Raw genomic sequence first — 21,891 nt, 5'->3', positions numbered from 1 at the left:
GTCCATACGTAATGCACTCTACTAATTGGTTCTTAAAGCATATCATTTTAACAAAATGTGAACACAGCTGAATGTGTGGTCTACATTTTGCTGATTTAAATATCACTGAACTTTCGATTCTCTGTTTTGCCTTAGTTTCAGATTTATGAGATGGTATTTACAATAATAAAAGAAAGACTTCAGGTTCTGTTCGAGGACACAATTAAATCTAGCAGAGAGATGCTGGTTTTATGGAAAATTTTAAAGGGAAGCAAGCAGCTTCACTTGGCAGCCAAACTGGAGGACAGGCATATCTTTATTTCCGTCGTCACATCCACTTTCAATGTTGGCAGAAAAAGTTAATTTTCCCGGTTAATCAATGAACCTGTCTTGACATTGGGTTTCCTGCGTGTTGCAGTTCATGGCAAGAAACACCTTATCCCTAGAGGAAACCCCACAACCTTTCGCAACAACTATTCATTGCCATTTGATAAGTAATGCCCCCGTGTGCCAGGGGCTAGAGAGTACAAATTTGAATAAATTAAGACCACAGACTGTGTTTTAATAAGGACAGATCTTGCAAAAAGTAGAAGGCACATCTGAAGAGTTTCAATCTGGTGAAAGAAGAACAATGGAATGGTTACAAGAAACAGCTTTAACACTACATCAAAAACTAAGGATATACTGTATGGTGACTAACATAACATAATAAATTATTTTTTTAAAAAAAGAAACAGCTTTATGCTAGGAATAGATTGCTCAGATTAGTTGCCTGAAAGTTAATCAGAACCACTTTTGATTGCAACTCTTATTGAAATGCTTCGTGTCATATTTTTCCATGTTATAGTCCTGTGAAAGTACTTCAGTTTTTCCTTGATGCTTGAGATATTTGCAAGCTGCTGGTTCCCCGGTCCCAGTGTGAACTAGCACCTCTGAGCCGGTGGGTGGGGATGCAGGAGGTTGAGCTGAATCTTTATAGATCCCAGAAGAGGGTTTTAAAAAACAGAACACTTGATATATGCTTCTCTGACTAGTTTCTTTAAAAAGCAAAAATAACCACCACCACCACCACCTAAAAATAGTAAACAAAAATTGTAGGCTGTCATTTTAGTTGAGTAAAGTTTAATGATGTCGTTTTGTAGATTCTGTCAGGTTGAATTAGCTGAAGACATTTGGCACAAAATTTGAAGGGTTTTCTTATTAAACAAAAACCAGAATATTTTCATTACTTACTTGTTGGCAGTCTGGAGAACTCCTAGTTATAGATAGTACCAAGAACAAATGACTTCATAATCAATTGAGAATTTGTGCAGGGGACACCTGTTTCAGTAAACTCACCACCGCTCAGGACTACGTGTTTCGATTTTATTCACTGCTGTGGAGTAGATCGCTCTCTTAGGGAGAGATGACAATAAATGAAAAAAATGATATCAGCTGGCATTCGGGTGTGTCTGTATATACATACCTCTTCTGAATATACACAGGAGTCCTAATTATCCGCTACAGTATCAGGAAGTCGGTTCATTGTTTGACAATGAGAAGTATCAGTCCGTTTGGGCTGCTGTAACAAAGTAACATAGATGGGTGGTTCATAAACAATAAACATTTACTTATCATAGTTCTGGAAAGCTGGAAGTCCAAGATCAAGGTACCAGCAGATTCAGTATTTGATAAGAGCTGGCTTCCTCTTTGGCAGCCATCTTATTGCAGTAACCTCACACAGTGGAAAGGGCAAGGGAGCTTTCTCAGCCCTCTAGAGTGAGTGCCTGCTCCCCTGTGGGTTACTTACCAAAGTCTGGTCCTTCCTTCTTTCTTATAGACACAAACTCAAGTTTGTTTAGGTGTCTACTCCTCAGGGAATGTGACCGCAGCTCAAGGGGAAATTCCGATTAGGCTAACTCAAGCCTGGCAATCTCCTTTCTATTGCCTGTGATTAATTTAGAGGAAGGCACGTGGCCGGGTTTCAGCCAATGCAACTGGAGCAGAAATCTGCCTCAGGCTTCTAGAAATGATGTCCTATCTTACAAATAGACTGGAGGAGGAAATGACCCACTTCTTCCCGTGAAAATGAACCTCTATTTGTTGGCCCATGAAGGGAGCCAGTCTGAAGGCAAAGCTGACATGCTGACATGGGCAAAGGGAAAAGATGGGAAAGGAATGGGGCTCTTCATGACAGCCCAAGCTGCTGAGGGGTCGCCCAACTCAAGACTTCCTCATCATGTCATACGCTTCCTTTTTTATTACGTGATTTGACTTAGGTCCCTGTTAGGTGCAGCTAAAAGCAACAGAAACTTTCTTTTCTTGATGAAGAGAGCTACATTTTTTCCTTATGCAGCCTATAATTTTTTATTCTTTCCATCGTCCTGGACAAGGACTGGGACTTACACGTTGCCTAGTGATTCCATCTCTCTACTTTTCTGATAAACAAATGGCTTGAATAAATGAATGCAGGGGGTAATGGATACACAAAACTGTACCAGAATTCTCTCAATTCTTGTCAGCCAAGGTGACCCTTCCCCAAATCTTTCCCTTGTTGGATCATAGTTCCTGAGAAAACGTTTTCTGTTAAAATCTGAGTAGGCTGAGCCGCCGTTCCCATGTCAGTTCTCTGCTGCAGAGGCCAGGTGAAGGACATACTTATTTTGGCCAGATGCAAACTCTGAAGTGCACTGCCAGTGTTTGGAATTAACAAAGCCTACTTAACATTTTAACCAAGTTACTTTTCCATATCTCTGCACCTTTGCTGGGTATGGCATTCAAAATGTTAAGCCGATTTGCATTTCATTATTTGATTATTTCAAAAAGTACACATTCAGGGACTGAATTACCAATATGAGATGTTAACACAAACAAGGGAAATAGCACACGGTAAATTATAGTATGGTGATAAATGGACAGATCCACAGATTAGAAGAGCAAACATGCTAATGAAATTTATAGTAATCTACAGTGGGAAAATTTACTGTTAGGAGTGAGGTCTCCTATAACCTGGCAGTTGGGGAGATTCTTTTCTGAGGATTGTTTCAGGATCTGACTTATGTGGAGTAGTCTATCCATTAGCCCACCTTGCAGCGAAGTAGATTAAATTATCTTTTAATGTTGCTTGATTTCAAGTGTGAAAAGAAGCAGAGAGAAATCCTCTTTTCTTGGGACCTTAAGGAAGGCTGACCTTTTGAAAGGTTTCACAGGAGCTTTTGGGTAGACACATTTGTGCAACAGTTTTGAACAGCTGATGGGTGAAAGGCATCAGGCATCCTGGGAGGTGCTGGGGAGTTTGTGAAGATGAGACGGACATACATTCTACTCCCAAGAGGATCCCAGATAAGATGTTAACTTAAGACAGTGACAGAAAAAGAGAAAAACGACTCCCAAGATTTTGTACTTGGAGAACTGCGGGGAGATGATGCTGTGGGGCAAATGGAGAAACTGGGAAGGGTTTCTGGTTTTAGATGGGCTTAGATTTCAGGTTGTTTAATCTCAGTTGTAGGACAGGTTCTGTGCCACTGGAGATCATCAGTCTGATTTTGAACTTCCATTTCTATGCAGTACTCTGATTGCCTTTGTTTTAAGAAGTTCTCGCTGCATTGATAACTAGACCGTCCTTCACAGGAAAGCCCTTTTGGTGTGGAAATTTACAGTGTAATACAATATTAGAAGAGGGGCATGGTTTTCAAATCAAAACTGGAAAGGAGACACCCAGCAGATCATTTTGCTTGACCTTTGGCAAGGGCCACTCCTGAACACAACATTGGGAAATATCACAACCCAGTGGAAAGAGCACTGGCTAGGGAATGAGGAGGTGTGAGTTCTGTTTCAGACGATCACCCTTGGACGAGTCACTTTCTGCACTCTACGATTCTCATCTGTAAAGGTAGATTGGTCTAATTAGCTCCAAAGACTCTTCTAGTAATTTCTATAATATCTTAAGGTATCGTTCATATGCCAGTTTTGCCCTTGTCACTCACCTTCCATCAAAGGTGTTAATAAAAATTTGTACCATTTTTTAGCTTTCTAAAGCTTAGTCATTATTTTCACATTTGTTCCTTTCTGAGCTCTGAAATGGTGGCATTATGGATGATATCTTCGGTCAGACAAGGAAATTAGGGTACAGAGAGATCAAGGAGCTTTTCCAACGTGCCTAGCTGGTGCATGTCACAGCCAGTACTGAGACCAGGCTCCTCCTCTCCTTTTCCTCCTCCCCCTACAAATCTCTCCCTCCCCCAACACACTCCAGTCTTAAGTTTGTCCACTCTTGAGTGGACTTTAATAGGAGAACTCTGATAAAGATACCACTAGTTTTGAGTATCACAGATAGAAAGATTTTTTAACTTTTTATTTTGAACTAATTTTATATATCTATATAAAAGTTGCAAAGATAGTACAGAGGGTTCCTATATACCCCTCATTCAGCTTTCCCTAATCTTTCTTTTTAAGATTTTACTTATTTATTTGAGAGAGAGAGAGAGAGTGAATGAGAGAGAGGGAGGGAGAGAGAATGTCCAGCAGACTCAACCACACTAAGCACAGATCCCGACATGGGGCTTGATCCCACGTCCGTGAGATCATGACCTGAGCCAAAACCAAAAGTCAGACGCCCAACCAACTAAGCCACCCAGGTACCCCCAGCTTTTCCTAATCTAATGTCTTATATAACCATGGTACATTTGTCAAAACTAAGAAATTAACATTGATATAATAATATTATGAGCAAGCTAGAGATTAATTTGGATTTCACCAGTTGAAATTTTTAATGGACAAAGTAAATTGGAGAGTGAAAATAGGGTTAGGGACATAAATCCTTCTGGCCCCCATCAGATAACACCATGTACGACATGGGTGCCCCAAGGGCTGACCTTACAGCAGGCACAGACTTCTAACACTGAAGCATCCCCATCCTTGATGAGAGAGGCAGTGGACGTTGTCAATGGATAATATGAGAAAACCAAAGGCCACAGGGAGCAGTGACATCCCAAAGTTCCAAATGCTTAGGTTTCAGAACTATATACCAGTTAGCAGACCAAAGACATGTCTCAGATCTGGTCTTTTATGGACAAGATGCTCTCAGTCACCATCCATCACTTTCTAAGTACAATCCTTTCCTGGAAGATATTGCAGTATTATTCAAAACGTGCCAAAGTGGGCAGGAGATCCCAAGAGTAATTGTGAGTTATGAGGTCATGGGGACCTCATTGCAAACTATTTGCAAAACTTAATTGGGGTAATAAATAAACTAAGCATGTAAATGAGATTGAAGACTATAGTGTGAATTAGAAGGAGACCATTAGCCTACACAGTCAAAATGCCTTCTTCCTGTTTGTAATATTTGCTGAGTTGAACTATTAATCAAAGAAGCATTAAATTCAAATATCCTAAAATTTCACAACCAAAATACCTTGGAAATAAAACCATTTAATGAGATTTTTTTCTGGACATGATGTGAACTTTATTTTTATGATGAAGTACTTCAGCACTTTTCAAATAGAGGATGGTCTGGCATTCACATCAGAATCTACCTGCCCACCCTGGGGTGTGAATTCATCTTAACCAGAGTACTTAGAAGCAAATGCAGAAGAAAAAAAATACAGCTCAGAAGAAATGAAATAAGGACACCATTTCCAATCATAGAAAACAAATAGATTTGTAGGCTAAAATGGGACTACCCTCTCCTTTTTCTTGTTTTCTTTTTTAAACTAGGTGATCCAAAATAACTTCAGGCCTGACATTTCTTTTTTCACATATCTGAAGAATGAGTAGAGGGGCCTCTTGCAAATAAATATAAATATTATATTTAAAAAATAAGAGAAACAAAGCGCCTATACACTGCATCTAATCATCCAGCCCAAGTCAAGTCTTACAGCAGCTTTTTTTTTTTAAGCAGTTGATTGAATGAATACAAATGCCTCTCTGTTGTCACTTGGGATGCCACTTGATATATCCCATTTTCTAGACTCTAATTATTCCATTTGTAGACATGAATGCCATTTAGATGTGAGCTAATTCAGCATGGTAACTCAATTAGATTTGTACCGACTTGGATTTATGAAACATCAATGGGTTCTTGGTGAGACCAATGGGACTGCGGGCGATTCATCCGAAGTCTCACCGACGCAACCTCTCAGGAGCTCAATTAAACATGCCAGCCACGAGGATGTTTTTTAACTGGAATGTTTCACAATTAAAATAAAAAAGATTTCCGTGTTCCTCAGCGCGCACAGCCCAGCAGAAAAGAAAGACCGGTAATGACACGGGCTGCAGTTTTCCTTGAGGTTACATGTTATCTCCATCAAAGAAGGCTCCCTGGCGGGCCGGGCTGGGAGCACTGGGTGGGTTGCGCTCGGCATGGCTGGCCTCAGCCGCTGACCCACGTGGCGAAGATCGTGGGGTTTCAGAATGCCTCCCACTCAAGGGCACTCAATAAATGTTGGTTGAACTAAATTGCCAAGTTCATCTTGGAGCCTGTAGCTGCACCTTGGTTCTGAAAGCCGAAAGGCAGATGCTGACTGCCAAATTAGATTTTACAAAAAGATAAGAAATCTCAAAGTGCTGAGAATTATGCTAACTATATTCTCAGCATAAAAAAACGTGGCCCATGGTCAGAAAATGAGGGAAAAGATTTTAAACCGGGACTGTCCCCTAATGGACACCTTGTAAAAAAAAAAAAAAAAAAAAAGAAATTTTTGAAGACTTTGTGCCACTGTGTCATTCTGTGTGGGGCTTAGGAAGGCAGGCAAACGCCTGTGTGTGTGGAATGCCCTTGCGTGGCAGAGACTTGCCTCATCTTGGTCCTCTTCACCGTGGGCGTGTGTGATGCCTAAAAGGCTTCGCTGGTTCTCAGCACTGGGTCTGACGCAGAGGGCAGACTTGCAAATCCGGTGGAATTAATGAAACAACATCGTAGGTGTGAACTCACTTTGTCAATGATGAGCAACCCCGACAATGTCTGCCATCATTTTCCTCAATCAAATCTTAGATAAGAAAGACAATTGCATTTGTTTTTCCAATACCTAGATGAGGGACAATGTAAAGGGGGAAGAGTCTCAATTTTATTGTATCTTCATATTTCCTTTTCTAATACTCTTGTATTTATATCTGTTGTGATGTTGTTATTAGTCGGAGAAGAGCAGTAGCAGTAAATGAGGAACATGTGCATGTCATGATTTTCAAAGTGCAGTTCCATATACCTTGTTTCATCGTATGTCCACAACACTCCTACAGAACAGACATTATTTCCTTCATTTCCTGGTTGATGAAACTGGTCCAGAGAGGTCTTGTGTCTTGCCTGAGGCCACACAGCTAAATCTCAGTGGAGCTGGTATTTCGACCTTATCCTTTCCTGTTAAATCCTTCTCATGTGGTGTAGTGGAAAGAGCATGGGTTTTAAATCAAAAGACACTGTTTTACTTTCTAGTTTTATCATTTTGGATCTTTTAAGCATCGACAGAAAGATGGATTTTTGCCTCAGCACATGATGAATCTGGGGGGCATTCTTGAGTTTGATTTGGATAAAAGTTCCAAAATTTAATCCTTAAAACTAATCCCTGGGACTGTCTGATTGTTCTGGCATAGATAGCATTAGCAGAATTAATGTTATCCAGGGAGAAGAGAGGCTCCATGCCTGTGCACCACCCTTTCTTTAATCCCATGGGAACCTTGATTTAAATTGGAAGCACAGGTTAGGACTTCCTTTTACCGTTCCTGTAGCAATTCCCTTTTTGGCTTCTGATTTCCTAGGGTAATGGTCTCTGCAAAGATTTTCTGAAGAGCCACCTGAAAAAGAAAGGCCAGGAGTTTATTTGTATTACGTTTGCATCCATTAACGTACATATAATTCGCTGTAGTCTTGCTATATCCACACAGACCAACCAACTCTCCTTGGCTCGCCTTTATTCCAGGAAATGTCACCTCAGGTAGCAGAGAACACTGGAAAGACCACAATGCCCGGAATCAGGGGATGCCTCGCCCCCACCATCCCGCTCTGTGGCTGAGCCCTGTGGGATGAGGTCAGCCATGGTGGCGGGTGGGGGGAATGATGTGTGCTGGCAGTGTTGGGCAATCCACCCAAAATCTCATCCTTATTTTCATCACCCGTACTAACAGTGATATCCTCCAAAGCCGTTGGAAGGTTTAAATAAAATATGTGCAGGATCATTTTGTAAACCATTAACTTGTGCTTTTTCCAAGAGACGCTGTACCAGAAGATGCAGTATGATTTTTTTTTTAATCCATGTTTGTAAAACACCACACCTTAGAAACTCACAGTGTGCTTTGTCATGTTAAAGGATCTGTGAAGTCCTTAGATGTGATTTCTGTGGAAATTTGTCTAATGCAGTGTTTCACAAACTATTTGGGGACAGAATCCATTTTTCATTTAATACCTGATGTCAAGCTGTGCTCTAGTGAGCATGAAGGCACTGGATCAACACTGCTGGTTCTCAGGGCTCTGTGATGGGCAGGCGTTCCAGCTCTGTACCTCTCTGGACTTTGGTCTGCCTCAGCTTTCTTCTGTGCTGGCAGGCTTCCACACCCATTAGTAAAGGCTGCCAGCAGCCCAAGACTCACACGCTACAACTGAGGAAGCCAGGAGAAAGAGTGCCTCTTCCCCAAGAATTCTAGACATGGACTATTTTTGAGTCACATGCCCAACCTTGAAGCAATCACGGCGGGCAGGGGGAAGTCATCTCATTGGTTAGGCCCAGCATGTGTGCCTCCTTCTAGAAGAGCCACTCATATCTAAGCCACGTGGACTGAAAAATAAGAGAGAGTGGTTTTTCAAAAGACTGATACTACAAAACATCAGTTTTGTCTTTAGTGAAAGAATTGAAGACAGGTTAAAAAAAAATATAAAAACAGGAGCACCTGTTATTCCTTCTCTGTCATTCCTTTTCCTAAGGGCAGAGGTTCAGAAACTTTGGTCATAAGAATCCCCTGAGAAATTTATTGAAAATATGATTTCAGGGCCTAACCAAGATTCTGATTCCATATTCTGAGGTATTGCTCCGAAATCTGTCCTTTTTGCAAACATTAGATACATGTGGTCCAAGTACCATATTCTGAGAAACATAGGAAATAGGTTAAAGACATTTCTAGCACTTCTCAATCTTTGCTATATACGAAAATTACCTACCAAATCAACATTTACAGGGGTTAGGCTGGGGAAGTCTGTGTTGACATTGATCCTCGGGCTGTGAAATAATGCTTCTCAACCTTTACTGTGAGTATGAATCAGCTGGGGATCTTCTTAAGACGTCGTCGATTCTGATGCAGTAGGTTTAGGGGAAGGCCTGAAATTCTGCATTTCTAAGAAGGTCTCAGATGCACTATTGTTTGTGGTCCATGTCCCACACTTGGAGCAGCAAGATCCTAAAGGCTGAGAACCACCTGTGTATTTGGCTTGCATTTTTAAAGGCTGTCTCCTTCAGGTTACTAGCCTGCTGGGCAAGCATGAAAGGAACTTCTTTTTCTCATAGGATTTGTTCATGCTGATATTTCTCACTTTGTTCTGAGCTGTAGAGATCATCTTTAAGAGGCTCAAAGAGAACTCTGCCCAGACCCTAAAAACTGGAGTGCACATCTGCATGTTTTCCACTTAACTGACCCTTTGAGACTCCAGATCTCATTTAGATTCTGGAAAGACAAAGAAAATTGATACAGGATTCCTTAGGGTGTTCACACTTAGGGTGACCAGTTGTCCTGGTTTACCGGGACTGTCCTGGTTATAGCACTGAAAGTGTGACCATAGCTGTCATACTTTATCAAGGAAGACTAAAGAATATTATAGGTCCATAAAAACGACACAAGGTAGTGAATACAGATAGGGAACCAGCGAATTCAGCCCTAGCAGTGAAGAAAAGCCAGGTTAGAACTAGCCTTGGAGGTTGAATAGGAGTTCCTCAGATTGGGGGCTGAGAGTGAAAAGGGAGGGGGCATTGAAGGCCAAGGGCAAAGCTTGTGCTGAAATACAGAGATACATGCATATGATAATATCTCTAACTGCTCTGAGCCTCATCCATATTGAATACAATCTTGTCTTAATTTGACAGGGTTCAGTCATCTACACATGAATTCTTCCCACTGACTAATGCACATGCCGCCTTTGGGAAGTGAATACAGCCCCATTCTGGGGCTCTGCTAAATGCCTGTTTTCTGATAGCCAATTCCTTTCTTTAGCTTGGCAAATGTATAATTTTCACTTGTTCTTCAATATTTCTCAGGCCATGTTTCTCAGGCCCTGTTTTGGTTCATTTATCTGTTCAACAAATATTTATCCTACACTTATTGTGTGCCAGAACAGTTCTAAGTACTTGCAGGATGTCACCCAATACCCCTGCCCTCAGGGAGCATGCATTCTAGAAGAAAGAGACTAGGAGCAGTAAGCATTTAAAAAGTAAATGATATCTGCTGGCAGGTATAAGTGCTGTGGGGAAAAAATACTAGAAGGTAAAGATTATCAGGAATATAACTTTTTACAGGTGGTCAGGAAAGGCCTTTCTAATTCAGTGGTATTTGAGCAGAGGCCTGAAGGAAATACAGGAATGATGGGTGCTTAGATATCTGTAGGAGGCCACTTCAGGTCAAGGGAACTACCGTGCAAAGGTCCTGAGGGTGCCTGACATATTCAAGGACCAATAAGGAGACTAATGAGTTTGTAGTGGAGTGAATGAGGCAGTTGTGTGTAGGAGGAAGGGATGTCACACAGGTGGACACATGGGGTGTGGGGCCAGTGTAAGGATTGACACTGAGAGGGATGGGAGCCCCTGGACGGGGTCTGAGCTGAGGAGGACCATGTTCTGACTTATATTTTTAGAGTATTACTCTGGCCTCTAGTTGACAAGCAACTGTTTGTGGGCAAGGGTAAACACAGGGAATCTGGTTATGCAGTGATTACAATATGCCTGGCAAGAGATGACAGTGGCTCTGACAAATGTGGGTGCAGTGCAGCGGTGACAAGTGGCTCTCTGGGTCCACCAGTTCCCTGCACGATCACTGGTCTCCCAGAGTCCAGAGAACTTCTCCAAGGACTTGAGTGATCGAGACAGATCTCTCTATTCTTCCAGGGCTTCATTTTCCCCATCTATGAAATGATGCCAGACAGTAATATCTGCCTCACCAAACTCACCAGGTTCTTGCGAGAATTAAATGAGATCATAACTTGGAAAGCATGGAGCAAAGCAGGAAGTAAAACACATATGACTCAGAACCCACCAGCTAGATAATCTGCCAGTACAGAAAAAGAAGTGCTATTGTCTCATCACAGGTTCAGCTAATCCACAAAGGGGTGCTACCAAATTTAAAGGTTAAACCCCAAGTCACAGATTGAGAAGAGACATTTATGATCACCTGATCAAAGCCCATATCTCTGAGATAAGGAAACAGAGATGCAGAGATAAAGGTGGCTTTCCCAGGACAGCCCAGTGAGTGGTGGAGCCACGCAAGGGTCCTCTTTCTGAGTCTTCTTCTACCAAAGGGCCCATTCAAAAGTGGCAACAAAGGTCCCTATCTTGAAATCTAATCCAAACACAATCACCATCAAGGGAAAAGGAAGACTGTCACTTTCGGGTATGCCATCACCTTCAGTCCTCCCAATGGCTGCTTGAGCTTTTGAATATCCCCATTTTAGAAGAGGCTCTGAAAGATCCAACTCATACAGCCAGCAAGTGGCTAGGAAAGGATTTCTGCTCATATGTCTGGCACCTAACCTGTCACTTTTCCCCTGGCACTTAGTGAAAACCTTTGGAGAGAGAAGAAGTTGGTTTAATTTGGGGAGTTAGTATCTCTATTCTAATTATTCTTCCTGAATCCTTCAGTGGAGGATTCAGAGAAATGTTTTTATTTGTGAGTATAGTCTAGTGCTTATTAGAATTTCTGAGCTTTTACATTGGAAGTTTCAATAGGCTTATTGCGATACTTTTGAAGTGTTGAGTGTAAATGTAAGCCTAAAAACATTAACAGACCAAGTGCAGTGACATATTTTTAGATCATGGTTGGAAGAGTTATAGAAGTGGATACTTTACAGAGACACATGCACTGAGGTTCACATGCTGCTGTTTTCTGAACCATAAGAGCCAAGAGGGAGAGAGTGAGACTGAGCGAGAGAGAGAGAGAGCTCAGGAAAGTACAGAGTGGGTGCAGAGATCACTGGCAAAGCTTCATTAGAAAAAGTAGACCTGAAAGACTTGTCCTTGCTATTCATCTGCAATATGGGATGTGTCCTGTGGTTTTAACTTTAAATTGATATAATTTTTTGAATCAAGAGGAAGATTTTAAGAGGCAAAATCTGCTAGAACACAAAACACAGGATAGGGAAGCCAAAGTTTGAGATGTCTGTATATTCTATGAAATCATGGCTAAGGTCGATGTAGACTTTTTTTTTTTTTTTAGATTTTATTTATTTATTTGTCAGAGAGTGAGAGAGAGCACAAGCAGGGTGAGCAGCAGGCAGAGGGAGAAGCAGGCTCCCTGCTGAGCAAGGAGCCCAATGTGGGACTCAGTCCCAGGACTCTGGGATCATGACCTGAGCCGAAGGCATATGCTTATCCGACTGAGCCACCCAGACGTCCCAAGTTGATGTGGACTTTGAATCCACTAAGTGAATACAGGTTCCTTCCACTCCCAATTTCCCTTGGTAGTAGAGGCAGATGCCCAGGAGCTAATGGCTCTTGGTGGGATATTCGGGTCCTCGGGCTGTGAATCTGTCGGGTGAGCCCCCAAGGCACATGGCCTCAGAGCTGTGGTCCTTTCTGCCCCACGCTATGATCTGTCATCACCACTGAGCTTTCACTCTGTTCCTGATTGGAACCCTAAACCCAGAGGACTGAAGTCCCCTCATGAACACAGTAAACCTTCCCAAACTCCTCTCCTCTGAGACTGAGCCATCTCACTGACCCCAGCTAGTGGCTCCAGTCCACTTATGGTCAGTCAGATCTCTCCAGGCACCACCACAGTGCCACCTTCTGGCACATCAGAGATGTTCACGGTCAGGCTCCGGCACAATCCCTCTCCACTCCGTAGCTAGACTGTGGAGCGATATGATGCCTGCCTAGGCTGCTGTAGCCTGTTGGGATGTGGGTGCTGGTTACAGCCTAAACTGGGGCTACACCCTTCTCTCACTCATTCTTCCAGTGGCCACTCTGAGGTTTCATTAAGTGTCATGACTAAAACTATTGGAATTAAGACAATCAACAAGATTAGTAGTAATTATGATAATTGCCACTCTTCAAGTGAAGGCTTTCTCTAGTCAGACTGGGTTCCGGTCCCTATTCTAACTTACTAGCTGTGTGACCGTAGAGTACTTTCTTTACCTCTCTGATCCTCTTTTCTCATCTATAAAATAGGGGTCATAACAGTACCTACCTTATTCTGAAATTGAGTGGCTACATGTGTGAGTTACAGCTTTAGTTTTAAGACAGTTCATGCAAGGTGCTTTGCAAAGTAATGTAATGTTAGCTGTGACTATCTGTAGTGGTAGTACGTACAACTATTAACTAACCAGTAGTAGTAGGTGCCAGGTACTCTTCCACGGGCTTTACAAACATTATGTTATTAATTCTGAAAACTTGCAAGTAAAGCATTATACCCATTTTATGCCTCAAAGCCACACACTTGGTACATGGGTAAATGGCTGAAATTTGAGCCCTGGTGAGTTTGACTCCAAGCCTGAGCTCTCTGGTCTTGAAGATGTGGATGGCAATGAAAGTCTTGAATGACAGCTCATTATTACAATAGAAGGGTTGGTGGTCATGTCCTCTGTGATTAATTACCTCAGGAGTGGAAGAAATAGTGAGTGTTGCAAATAGTAAATACTTCAGGAGTGCAAAGAAAGAGACGATTGTTTAGGCAGGCTTATTAAAAAAGGTTTAAGAGAATTTTCCCCTAGTTTCTTTAAACCTTCTTTTCCTGCTTTTCAAAGCAATGTATGTGCATTATGTGAAAATTCAAGACTTCCTTTACTCTCCTTTCTTCTTAATCTGTTTCTACAATTGCATACACACCCTCTGACCTTGCACTGCTGTTTTTGACTCTATTTTTTCAAAATAAAACACCAGTATGTGAGGATATATGCGCAAGTACATTTTTGTAGCATTGCTTATAGAGGCCAAACAAATGAGAAACAAGACAAATGTCTTTATTCCTGTCAGTAAGGGGACAGTAAATAAACTGTAACCCATTAATTCTAGAGACCATGATGTGGCTATTACAAAGGCTGAATTCGATTTCTCTACAATGACCCAAATGAAACTGTCTGAGAATCTTAGGAGCTTACGGACTCATGAGCCACACCTCCTGCAACACAAGATAAAGTAATACAGGGAAAGTAAAAGTTCATGTTTGCATGTGATCTAAAGAAGACTATTTGCACAAGTGCAGCCCTTGGGATACGTAACTCGTTAGTATCTCGTGTGACATGGGGATAAGGGTTTTTGTAGACCGCGAACTCAGTATGACCTAGCAGAATGGGGGCAAGGAAGCTCGTGGGCATCTTTGGCAGATTTAGAGTATTTAGAATTGGGAAGGATAGAATCCTGTTCTTCTCTAGGCTGACCACATCTAAAGAATCATGTTTAGTTTAAAACACATATGTTCATCAGAGTAGTGAGGTTGAAACCATGTCGTTGGAGAAATAGCTGAAGGAACTGTACTTTTTTATTCGGAAGAAGAGCAGACTCAAAGGGTGGACTGTTACTGTCTCAACTTCATGTTACAGGAAATATCAGATTGTTTCTGTGGAGCTTCAAAGCTAAAATAGGATCAGTGGGTGGAGAGCCAGCAGGAGCTGAGGTGTAGCCCAATATAGGGAAGACATTTTTAACCACCAGAGCTGGTCAAAAGTAGTAAAGTGGGGGCGCCTGGGTGGCGCAGTTGTTAAGCGTCTGCCTTCGGCTCAGGGCGTGATCCCGGTGTTCTGGGATCAAGCCCCACATCGGGCTTCTCCGCTGGGAGCCTGCTTCTCCCTCTCCCACCCCCCCTGCTTGTGTTCCCTCTCTCGCTGGCTGTCTCTCTCTGTTAAAAAAAATAAAATCTTTAGAAAAAAAAAAGTAGTAAAGTGGCTCGCCCTGGAGATTCCAGGCTCCTATCTTGTCTCTATAGGTGTTGAAGAGACCTGGTGGGAGTAGTGAGAAAGGAGCCAGGTCCTCGATGGCAGTGTGGTGCCTAATACCATCTCCCAACCCATCAGCAACCCGAATCAGGGAATATTCAAGTTAGGCATTTGATCCCAAGATCTGATTTTCAGTCCTGAGAGATTGGGAGAAGCAATGTGTAACCATGCCTTTAACCCCAGCTCTCAAGTTGAGCAGACGCAGGTATAAATCCCTCATGCCTGCTGTGTGACTCTGGCAAATTACTAACCTCTCCAAAGCTGTTTGCTTATCTGTAAAATAGGAATAGTATTGGTTCCTTCCTCAAAGAGCTGTTATGTAAGGACTAATTGAGATAATAATTCATATATAATGTGTTTAACATGTGGTAGCACATAGTGAATTCTCAATGGGTATTTTTGTGTTAAATTATGTAAATTATTATCTTTCTTATTATATAGGTTCATGTTTCACAGAGTAAAGCGAGTCTATTTTCTAATTAATCATGGAAAGTACCATAAATTTCCCCAAATTAAAATGTCTTATTTCCTAAGTTTTTCGAAGTCTATAAATAAGAGTGTATCTTGTTGACCTAGTGTATTTATTTGGTTGCTTTCCAGGTAGATCTATGCCAGAAAAAGAACACGGAGTCTGGAGTCATTGGATCCAAGTTCAAGGGGTCTGGCTGTCATGTCTTAGGCAGGTAACTCTAACATCTCTTTCCTCCTTCATGACGTAAGGATGGGCACCCAGATTTGTGTGGAAGAATAAGTGGTATAACAAATGTAGAAGTGCTTGTCAAGTAATAAAATACGAGGCACTTGGAAATTATTTTTATTGTCACGATTTGCAAAATGGGAAAGGGGTATGATTTCTGAAAAAACTAAGACTGCCAAAGGCAGAACCATTCTGAGAATTTAATCCTAAACCCTTTAGGGTATAGGAGTACATTTGCAAAATAAAATGAGACGCCATGTCCTATGAAAGTAGGCATTGTCAACTTTCCAGAAAACCTTATGGAACCTTAACTTAACTGTCCAGGTGGAAGAAGTAGAAAAGGAACTTGGGTATAATGAAGCACTTACCCAGGGTTTTTCTTGAGAGTAGTTTATTTATTTAGTTATTTACTTATTTACTCAGTTCCAACAGATCGAACTTTTTAGTTGCTGATTATGAAAGCAGAGAGGCGTGCACCTGAAGAAGGAGGGCTGGGGCAAAGCAGAGTAATTGCAGGTCTATGGATTCAAAGATCTTAAGCACTGGATAGGATTTTGAGATGATTTTACCAAAGAGGAGGATCTGGTCAAGAGGTAAAGTAGCTAGCCTGTAACTAGAGTGTTCAAGCAGTGGCACTGGTGGTGCTCTCCTAAGGTTTGTGCTTTGGTCTTTCTGTTTAGACTTCTAAGTAGATTCTGAGGGGGAAATATGAGAACGGAGAGAAAGAAAGGAAAAGAGAGAAAATACCCTTTAAGAGGATAGCATTTCTGTCACTCCCCTCTCAATAAAAAATCGAATGCATTCATGAATGTGTGTGAAATGCTTGAGTTTTAATGGAAGACAAAGCTTTTTCCCCAAGGAAATATAATAGCAAAATCTCCACCATAGAGTCCATTTGGACTCTATTCTAAGGGAAAATAATAGTAAAAGTTTAATAAAGGTTTCACGCTCCAAAATTTTTATTATAGTACCATTCCTAACAGTGAAGAATTAGAACAACCCAAGTGTTCAACCAGTGACAGGATATTTAAGTAAATTATGACAATCTATTATACATTATACAACCATTACAAATGGCATTACCAAAATGATGAAATAAAATAAGCAAATACTTTTGTTATAGTGAGTAAAGGAAGGAGGACAGCATTGGGTGGACAGGATTGATCACAGGGAGGATTCAGAGTAGGAATCTTTGTACTGTGGGAGGGAACGGGATATATATATGAATTAAATTAGTGAATTAGTAGACTGCATAAAAGGTGTGAATTTCAACAGGGCTTTACAGGGAGACAGACAAATCAAGGAAAGGTGAGCCAAGTTGGAACAGTTTGTACTTTTCTGACTGCAGGAGTAAGAAGGCCAAGAATGGAGTGGGAGCCTACAGGTTCAATACAGGCCACAGTGAGCACTCCCCACGCCCAGTGACTTTGACAATGAGCTCCTACCATATGATGAGAAATACCACATGTAAATTTGTTGAAGGAGAAGGGATATCAACATTATAGCCTGTATTACAGCCTTTTGGGTTCAGGCGATTCTCAACATCATGACAGGCAACTTTATAACTGTGAACAAAAAATTGTACGTATGTGCCAACTGACTTGGGATATTTAGTGGTTCTTTTAATTAAAATTCAGACAGGAATTTTAGATTTGTTACCAAATAACCATTGATAATGCCAATGAATAGTTCATTCTGAATTGATCCTATCCTGTAGGAAATTGCTATTTATAATTGAGCAATCGCTTTCCTCCCCACCTCTCCCCATCCCCATCTCTACTCTCATCTACTCTCATCTTAGCATGGACTTCTTTGCCTCTTGATTAAAAAAAGAGAAAGAAGACGAGAAAAAAAGCTTTGTTCACTAAATACTCCATTATTGTGAAGTATATTGAAAATTTATAAATATTATCATGGAACTGCTATTTCTCGATAAATTCAGTGTGATTCAACCATTAATATGAAGAGTGCCAATATGTGCCTTGCAGTGCACTAGGAGCTGGGGGCACAAAGATCATGCACAGTCCTTCCTCTGTGGGGGAAGTGTGAATTGGTAATATATAGTATGATGTGCGAAGTATAACAGAAGTGTGGGCACACTATAGGGAAGCGTAGGGAAGGAAGTGACGAGAGAGAAGGAGCTACGAGGGAAGGCTTTGTGGAAGAGTAGGTGTTTAGGTGGGTTTTGACGTATGAATAAGATAGGCAATTGCATGTATCTGCCATTTAGTGATAATGAAGTGTGAGGGGCAGGGGAAAGGGGGGTAGAAATGGGAATGGATAGGTTTTTAGGGGTTACACTGTTAGAACATGGTTTTAGAATGTTTATTTACACTTACTATGTACCAGACACTGTTGTTTCCCAAATATGAACTTTTTTTTTTGAAGATTTATTTATTTATTTTAGAGAAAGAGAGAGCAAGAGACAGAGAGAGAGAGAGTGCACCTGCACAGGTTGGGGGGAGGGGCAGAGTGGGAGAGAGAGAGAGAGACTCTTTTTTTTTTTTTTTAATGATTTTTTATTATATTATGTTAGTCACCATACAGTACATCCCCGGTTTCCGATGTAAAGTTCGATGATTGATTAGTTGCGTATAACACCCAGTGTACCATGCAATACGTGCCCTCCTTACTACCCATCACTGGTCTATCCCATTCCCCCACCCCCCTCCCCTCTGAGGCCCTCAGTTTGTTTATCATAGTCCATAGTCTCTCATGTTTCATTCCCCCTTCTGATTACCCCCCCTTTCTTTATCCCTTTCTTCCCCTACCGATCATCCTAGTTCTTATGTTCCATAGATGAGAGAAATCATATGACATTTGTCTTTCTCTGCTTGACTTATTTCACTTAGCATTAAGAGAGAGAAACTCTTAAGCAGACTGCTCTGAGAGCAGAGCCCAACACGGGGCTCCATCCCAGGACCCTGAGATCATGACCTGAGCCAAAATCAAGAGTCAGATGCTCAACTGACTAAGCCACCCAGGCACCCCCACATACAAACTCTTTTAATCCTCATAACAATTTAGGCGGACTGTTGGACTGCCGAATTGGAGTAAGAGCTGACCTCTAAAATCTGGGATGATTGATCGAGGGAAACAACAACAACAGCAGCATGGTAAATGTTATATTACAGAACCAGCCTCAGGAAATTCGAAATCTGTATGTAAACCTCCTCCAGCAATGAGTCGTCATGCCCCATAAGGAGATTTTGACTTGATTCTGGGATAGGGAAAAGGGGTTGTTGCATTTACTGCATACCTGAGCCTTTTCATGCATATGTCATTTAACCCCCAACATCATCTTGGGGAGTACATGGCACTCTCTTCGTGTTACACATGAGGCTTGAAGAGGTCAGCCAAGTTATCCAGATCACACAGCTAGTAAAGTGTAGGAGCTGCAATTTGTCTAACTCAACATCTGAGGTTTCTCCTTTCCATCCCTTCCTACAGAACAGCCAGAGAGAGCCACACACCAGAAATTTTCCTCCAGCTACTGGACCCTGGTATGACTACAGGTAAGGATCTGTGTGGTGCTTTCTTGGACATTTATTATAGAGCATGGCAAAGAGACGTGGGAGAAAAGGCTCTATCCTTTGGACACTTGGTATTTAAGACAGGTATCTGATGATGCTCATTAAATATTTTCTGAGACAGTGTGCTGTCTTTTTTCTGGAATTCCATCACAAAATAAACCTTTAGATAGGGACAATTTTATAACATCGACTACTTCTTCCCTCTCCCCCCAGCCAACCAAGTCCTGATAGATATGAGACAGAATAAATGAAATTAAGCTGTTCCAGAAGAGTAGGGATGCATGGCCTTGATAGTTATGATTTTCAGGACTAAAGATGAAAAATGTTGAAACCCACATCCACAGGGTAGGTTTTTGTTTTTCCTTGAAGTTCCTTATATTGTACCTTGGTGATTAAACAGCCTAGACATATATAACGTCTCTTCCTCATCGGTTCCATCTCCCCTTTCTACACCCTCTTTTATCATGTCAATACCCCTCCCTCCATTAATCGAACTCACCTCTCAATTATTGCCTTATATGCCCCTGGTACAGAAAAAAGGGAGCTGGTACATTAACTCACACAAGGCTTTGGTGACCAGTTCCAGCTTTATCTGGTATCACTTTTTAAGTTATACAACTTGCATTTTTTTTTTTTAAGATTTTATTTATTTATGTGACAGAGAGACAGCCAGCGAGAGAGGGAACATAGCAGGGGGAGAGGGAGAGGAAGAAGCAGGCTCATAGCGGAAGAGCCTGATGTGGGACTCGATCCCAGATCGCCAGGATCACGCCCTGAGCCGAAGGCAGACGCTTTAACGACTGCGCTACCCAGGCGCCCCTACAACTTGCATTTTTAAAAGGAATCCTAAGATGGTGGTGTTTATTCCAAAGGAGTGACTCTCTAATGGTAAAATTTCTGATAATCTACTTGGAAGAAATAATAATGATAATGATCACTGGCATTTTGTGCGGTCTTTTATGAGCCTGGCACAGTGCTAAACACTTGCATGTGTGACTAATTCTCCCAACAAACTGCCAAGGGGGCGTGATCATCCCCATTCAGAAAAGAAAACTATGATTCAGATAGGTGAAGTTATTAAGCTATTCACTAAGGCTGAGGGAGATTAGAATCTAGATGTATCTGGCTTCCAAGCCCTAACCTTTTCTGGTATTTGGGCTGCTTCCCTGTAAGGAGATTATAGGGTCCTTCTGGTCAGCTGGTCTTTTTGATGCTGGATGGTTTCCTCAACCTACCACACCTGGGACAGGTACGTCATGCACGTGGCAATGAAAGGAGAAAGAGGCGGGACTCTGCATGTTCCTCCCCAACAAGTACCCCAGAGTCTTGCCAGCAAGCCTGGTCACTTCACTTCACCCAGTTTGGAGGACTTTCTGCTGCTCAAGTAGGGTTTCTCACACAGAAGGATTTCCTCAAATGAAGGAGTCAAAAAGCAGGACCAGGGACCCAGGACTTTCTCTGACATCTTTACGCTGACCCGCGGCAGTAAACCATTTCATGGTGAGTGGTCTTTTCAAATTGCCTTCCGGTGTTAGTTTAAGAGAGCAGATTAAAAAAAAAAAAAGTTAAAAAGATTTTTAAGGTTTAGTAAAGGGAGCGATAGATACACATCAGGCCCGGTAATAATGCCCTACAAACCTGTCAGTTTGTAGTAAAGTGACAAGAGTAGCTGAGGGGAATCCTTGCGCCATGGTTTATGGTCACAGACTTGGTTCACTTTGATGAATCAACTAGTTTGAATTATTAGAAAAACGAAATGAAATGTTTGCCCTGGCTCAGAATTTCCAAATGCCCCTGCAGGATGAAAAGGTCCCTTTTCTGTGTCTGTTTAATTTTATAATATGCATAATGGTCTCCATGAAGCATCTTGTCCGGAATCTATCAGAGCTTTAAACAAATGCCATGATCTGTTTTAATGTAATGATTAATGTTATCCATTTAAATATCGTAAATCTTTTCTCGTCCTTGCTAAACTTGCCTACGGTCAGGACTTCCTCGTTGTAAATGCAGCAGACACCCAAATACCATTTAGAAAATAGAAGGAAAAAAATAAGCGTGTCTACAATAAATATTGCAGCCAATTAGGCTTCATCATAGGAATTTCTCTGGTTTTGTAGTGTTTGTTTACTGGGTTTTGTAGGGAAACTGTTGCCATTTCTGACATCCAGAATCATCAAAACTCCATCCTTGTGTTTTCCTACAATGGAAAGTTGCGAATATGGGAAATATCTTCTTCCTAACCAGACCCCATCTCAGTTCTGAATTAGACATTCAGATATCCAGACCCAAACATGTAAATCTGTTTGTACACACTCAAAGAAAGCTCTCATACATTTCTTAAAAACCCACACATTAATATTGCTTACTTTTCAGTGGGGGTAAATGGGGGTCTCAGAGACCTCCTCAGAACAGGCTGGAGTTAAATAATATTGCATGTTTTTCATTTTACTGTGATGAATGCAAAGCTATTAAATAACCTTTTAAAGAGTTGGTGTAATTATCTGTAAACAGTAATGTTACAAAAAAAAAAGGTCAAGTTGTCCTGCCATTAGATGTTTATGGATATAAACTGGATTTATGTTTCCATA

The sequence above is a fragment of the Ursus americanus genome, chromosome 36 (genome assembly GCF_024610735.1).
Source record: "Ursus americanus isolate L20-20 chromosome 36, mUrsAme1.1.p, whole genome shotgun sequence".
NCBI classification, from domain to species: Eukaryota; Metazoa; Chordata; class Mammalia; order Carnivora; family Ursidae; genus Ursus; species Ursus americanus.
Note: the sequence above shows the minus strand (reverse complement) of the source record.